At 35.8% G+C, this 6,027-nt stretch overlaps 1 long non-coding RNA gene across 1 annotated transcript in view; it reads left to right on the top strand.

Moving 5' to 3' along the window:
- LOC309660166 overlaps positions 1 to 5,674 on the top strand; it is a 29,662-nt gene extending 23,988 nt beyond the window's left edge. Inside the window, exon 2 of the long non-coding RNA XR_014263227.1 lies at positions 3,612 to 5,674. This is a non-coding gene — a long non-coding RNA (uncharacterized lncRNA). The remainder of the gene's footprint in view (positions 1 to 3,611) is intronic.
- Positions 5,675 to 6,027: the final 353 nt, after the last annotated feature.

Here is a 6,027-nt window from a genome sequence, read left to right as displayed (position 1 = left end):
ACGCAAATCAATCAATGTGATACACCATATTAACAAATTGAAGGAGAAAAACCATATGATCATCTCAATAGATGCAGAGAAAGCTTTCGACAAAATTCAACACCCATTTATGATAAAAGCCCTGCAGAAAGTAGGCATAGAAGGAACTTTCCTCCACATAATAAAGGCCATATATGACAAACCCACAGGCAACATTGTCCTCAATGGTGAAAAACTGAAACCATTTCCACTAAGATCAGGAACAAGACAAGGTTGCCCACTCTCACCACTATTATTCAACATAGATTTGGAAGTGTTAGCCACAGCAATCAGAGAAGACAAAGAAATAAAAGGAATCCAAATCGGAAAAGAAGAAGTAAAGCTGTCACTATTTGCAGATGACATGATACTATACATAGAGAATCCTAAAGATGCTACCAGAAAACTCCTAGAGCTAATCAATGAATTTAGTAAAGTAGCAGGATACAAAATTAATGCACAGAAATCTCTTGCATTTCTATACACTAATGACGAAAAATCTGAAAGTGAAATTAAGAAAACACTCCCATTTACCATTGCAACAAAAAGAATAAAATATCTAGGAATAAACCTACCTAAGGAGACAAAAGACCTGTATGCAGAAAATTATAAGACACTGATGAAAGAAATTAAAGATGATACAAATAGATGGAGAGATATACCATGTTCCTGGATTGGAAGAATCAACATTGTGAAAATGACTCTACTACCCAAAGCAATCTACAGATTCAATGAAATCCCTATAAAACTACCAATGGCATTTTTCACAGAACTAGAACAAAAAATTTCACAATTTGTATGGAAACACAAAAGACCCCGAATAGCCAAAGCAATCTTGAGAACGAAAAATGGAGCTGGGGGAATCAGGCTCCCTGACTTCAGACTATATTACAAAGCTTCAGTAATCAAGACAGTTTGGTACTGGCACAAAAACAGAAATATAGATCAATGGAACAGGATAGAAAGCCCAGAGATAAACCCACACACATATGGTCACCTTATCTTTGATAAAGGAGGCAAGCATATACAGTGGAGAAAAGAGAGCCTCTTCAATAAGTGGTGCTGGGAAAATTGGACAGGTACATGTAAAAGTATGAAATTAGAACACTCCCTGACACCATGCACAAAAATAAACTCAAAATGGATTAAAGACCTAAGTGTAAGGGCAGACACTATCAAACTCTTAGAGGAAAACATAGGCAGAACACTCTATGACATACATCACAGCAAGATTCTTTTTGACCCAGCTCCCAGAGAAATGGAAATAAGAACACAAATAAACAAGTGGGACCTAATGAAACTTAAAAGTTTTTGCACAGCAAAGGAAACCATAAACAAGACCAAAAGACAACCATCAGAATGGGAGAAAATATTTGCAAATGAAGCAACTGACAAAGGATTAATCTCCAAGATTTACAAGCACCTCATGCAGCTCAATAACAAAAAAACGAACAACCCAATCCAAAAATGGGCCGAAGACCTAAATAGACATTTCTCCAAAGAAGATATACAGATGGCCTACAGACACATGAAAGAATGCTCAACATCATTAATCATTAGAGAAATGCAAATCAAAACTACAATGAGATATCATCTCACACTGGTCAGAATGGCCATCATCAAAAAATCTAGAAACAATAAATGCTGGAGAGGGTGTGGAGGAAAGGGAACACTCTTGCACTGTTGGTGGGAATGTAAATTGATACAGCCACTATGGAGAACAGTATGGAGGTTCCTTAAAAAACTACAAATAGAACTACCATACGGCCCAGCAATCCCAATACTGGGCATATACCCTGAGAAAACCATAGGTCAAAAAGAGTCATGTACCAAAATGTTCATTGCAGCTCTATTTACAATAGCCAGGACATGGAAGCAACCTAAATGTCCATCGACAGATGAATGGATAAAGAAGATGTGGCACATATATACAATGGAATATTACTCAGCCATAAAAAGAAATGAAATGGAGGTATTTGTAATGAGGTGGATGGAGTTAGAGTCTGTCATACAGAGTGAAGTAAGTCAGAAAGAGAAAAACAAATACAGTATGCTAACACATATATACGGAATCTAAGGGAAAAAAAAAAAAAAAAGGCCATGAAGAACCTAGTGGCAAGACGGGAATAAAGACACAGACCTACTAGAGAATGGACTTGAGGATATGGGGAGGGGGTGGGGTGAGATGTGACAGGGTAAGAGAGTGTCGTGGACATATATACACTACCAAATGTAAAATAGATAACTAGTGGGAAGCAGCCGCATAGCACAGGGAGATCAGCTCGGTGCTTTGTGACCACCTAGAGGGGTGGGATGGGGAAGGTGGGAGGGAGGGAGATGCAAGAGGGAAGAGAAATGGGAACATATTGTATATGTATAACTGATTCACTTTGTTATAAAGCAGAAGCTAACACACCATTGTAAGGCAATTATACTTCAATAAAGATGTTAATAAAAAAAAAAAAAAGCCAAGTGCATGACCATGGAAGGAAAATACACTGGAATTGAGGTCAAGAAACTGGAAGGACAAAATGTAAGATTGGCATCATCATGAATGTTGACGGGAAATGGGTTGGAGGAGGAGACAGAGAACCAACAGCCAAAGTCTCCAATGAATGAATAAATGTCCAAAGAGTCATAGGAAGACAAAAGTGAGAAGGTGGGCTTGGGGATATGTCTGGATGGCATGACCTCTGAATGTGTGAGCAAGGGTCTCTGAAATAGGTTTAAATAGCTGTGACCTACAGGTGATTATCGATGATGGTGGGAGATGAAGCGAGAAGGATCGTCATCCAGTCTCTGGTCCCAAACAACATAAAGTGTAAGAAAAAGAAGATCATCTACTTGATTTGTCTGAAAAGGAAGCAGTGACTTTAGGGAGCAATCAAAATTAATTAAGGTGAAGAGGTTAAAAGATTTAAGATACAAGAAAATTAGTTGCTCACATACCAGGAGTTTCAGAGCCACTGCACGAGGATTTGAAAAGACAACAAGGACTGGAGAATGAGTTTCACTGAGAAATGTATATATGTGGATGAGACTTCAGGCATTAATGGTTGACTAGGGGGTCTTATACTTCAAACCCTAAACCTGCAGTTCATCCTAACATTCTCCCTCTTTTTTATCAGCCCAATCTGATTGAGCACCAATTCTCATATTTTTCTGGAAGTTATCCCCTCCCTTTCATCCACATTGCACTCTATATTTCTCCCATGTTTTCTAGCCACAGCTTGTTAACTTATACTTCTGCCACCAGCCTCAAACTCATTCCTTTAAACCCACATTTGTTAATCAAGATCTTCTTAAAGCATTCTGACAAGACGGATACTATTATCCCTAGTTAGCAATATAGCCACTGTTCAAACCCACAGATTCATTCAATCAGTCAACAAATAGTCATTGAATGAATATTATATGGCAAGTATTATCCTAATTTCTGAGTCCCTGTCTTCATTGATCTTACATATTAATTGATTTTTTGCATAGAAACATGATATAGTGCCGCCAAGTGAGGGGAAAGGATGTCACTATACGTGTGATGAACACCAATAATAAATAAATAATCTGTAAGTAAAAAAAAAAAAAAAAAAAAGGTGTTTGCTACTCTGAGATTGATTTATATTTGTAACTACTACTTTGAAGATTTTATTCTATAAAATTATAAATGTGTTAATTTGTAAGATAATTGAGACATTATTGCTACTGGCATCTTAAATCAGGCTTATATGGAAAAATATTTCCAAAGCATATTTATAATAGAGTCTAGCTTTAATAAAATAACACTTTATTATACAGTCTTATTTTATCTAATTTCAACTTCCCACCTTGCTACTGCATTAGTACTCTATAAGGACATTTTAATTAATTAAAATTTTTTTTCTATTACTTAGAATCAACATTTATTTACAAATACTTTATAAAAGAATTTAAGATGTATTTTGCAATTGCATTACTGGTAAGTTATTATGATGTTTCTAAATCATAGTATGATTATAAAGATTTTTCATTAATTTTATTAGAGTATAGTTGCTTTACAATGTTGTGTGACTTTCTGCTGTACAGCAAAGTGAATCCGCTATATTCCTTTTTTTTTTGGATTTCCTTCCCATTTAGGTCACCACAGAGTATGGAGTAGAGTTCCCTGTGCTATACAGTAGGTTCTCATTAGTTATCTATTTTATACATAGTAGTGTATATATGTCAATCCCAATCTCCCCATTCACCCAACCTTCCCTTTCTCCCTTGGTATCCATATGTTTGTTCTCTACATCTGTGTCTCTATTTCTGCTTTGCAAATGAGTTCATCTGTACCATTTTTCTAGATTCCACATATAAGTGATATTATATGATACAGTTATAAGGATTTGTAAAGCAATTAGAGATTATGGGTTATTATTTCATATGTATTATCTTTTTTCAGCTGACATGAATATTCTGAAGTTAGATCTTACTAATATTCAGATTGTTTCATAACAAGAAACTGAGTCTCAGACAGATTCTTACAGAATAAGATAGGTTCTTAAAACCTTTGAGACTATTCAAATTCATTACCTCAATGTAATGTATACTTCACAATTAATAGAGGCCAAAAGAGTGGATGCAGATGGTGACAGACCCTGCGGAATATGTTTGCTCACTTCCTATGAGGTTTTCTCCTGTACATCAGCTTTGAAACACAGGCAATCAAGTTTTTTTACCTCACCTCAGCAAAATTACAAACCGCTACGAAAACTCAGAAACCTTCCAGGTTACCCACAGATAGCTGAAACTATAATTGTGCAAACTTGAAATGACAATCTTACATTCCAAATTCTATCTTCTCAGTATAATAAGCAATCTAATTTTATTAATTATTTGGTATCTCAAAATATTAATGCACAAGCAGACTATCCAATATCAAAACTAATATTAAGAATTTCATTGTATTTCATATAAAAATGACAAGAACATCAATATATTCATTGTTTTCTTCTATTATAATTTTCCCTAAGATTTACCTATATCAAGGTATTCAAATATATTTTTTAAAAATATACATGTGAGAGTGTGTATCCTTTTCTTATTTTTTTCTGAATATTTCTCTGGAAACAAGCATAGACATTCTCTTACCCTGAATATAAGTCTTCTCTCTTTTTATGATGACCATAAACTGATTTATATGGATAAGATAAAACAAAAACAAAACCATATGTCTCTTTAAGAGCTTCATATCAAATTGGCTGCAATGGACTTGTGGTTGCCTATCAAACAGGTAGGTTTCTTACAATGAACGTGATGTACCTGCTGTGCAGTAAGAAGCATAATTGCTTTTATAAAGTAACAGATATTTCCAACTCCAAGCCTCAATCAAAAATCTTCATCTTGGGCTTCCCTGGTGGCACAGTGGTTGAGAATCTGCCTGCTAATGCAGGGGACACGGGTTCGAGCCCTGGTCTGGGAAGATCCCACATGCCGCGGAGCAACTAGGCCCGTGAGCCACAACTACTGAGCCTGCGCGTCTGGAGCCTGTGCTCCGCCACAAGAGAGGCCGCGATAGTGAGAGGCCCGCGCACCGCGATGAAGACTGGCCCCCGCTTGCCACAACTAGAGAAAGCCCTCGCACAGAAACGAAGACCCAACACAGCCAAAAATAAATAAATTAATTAAAAAAAAAAAACTTCATCTTTACCTGAAACATTCCCAATACTCCCAATCCTGATATCAATTTTCTAATGTTAATATTTATAATAAAGTTAGCATTTGGTAGTTAATCAAAGACAAGAATAAAAGTCTGCTACTGTTTATATTACTATTTACATTAGAATATATTTGCATTCTTGTTCCTTATTTATTTTAATTGCATTTTCACAGAAATACTATATAGCTGCTTCTGACTTACAAAAACATGATTTACAAATGTCTCTATTGACCCATAAATCCATAAATCATTGCTGCTGTCTCTTATCCTTCTCTATACTCTTCAAGACAATAGCACCTTCTATCACAATCATGGAAGCCATATAGAAGCAG

The sequence above is a fragment of the Balaenoptera physalus genome (assembly GCF_965194825.1).
Source record: "Balaenoptera physalus genome assembly, chromosome: 4".
Taxonomy (NCBI): Eukaryota; Metazoa; Chordata; class Mammalia; order Artiodactyla; family Balaenopteridae; genus Balaenoptera; species Balaenoptera physalus.
This window is presented reverse-complemented; position numbering and strand designations above follow the sequence as displayed.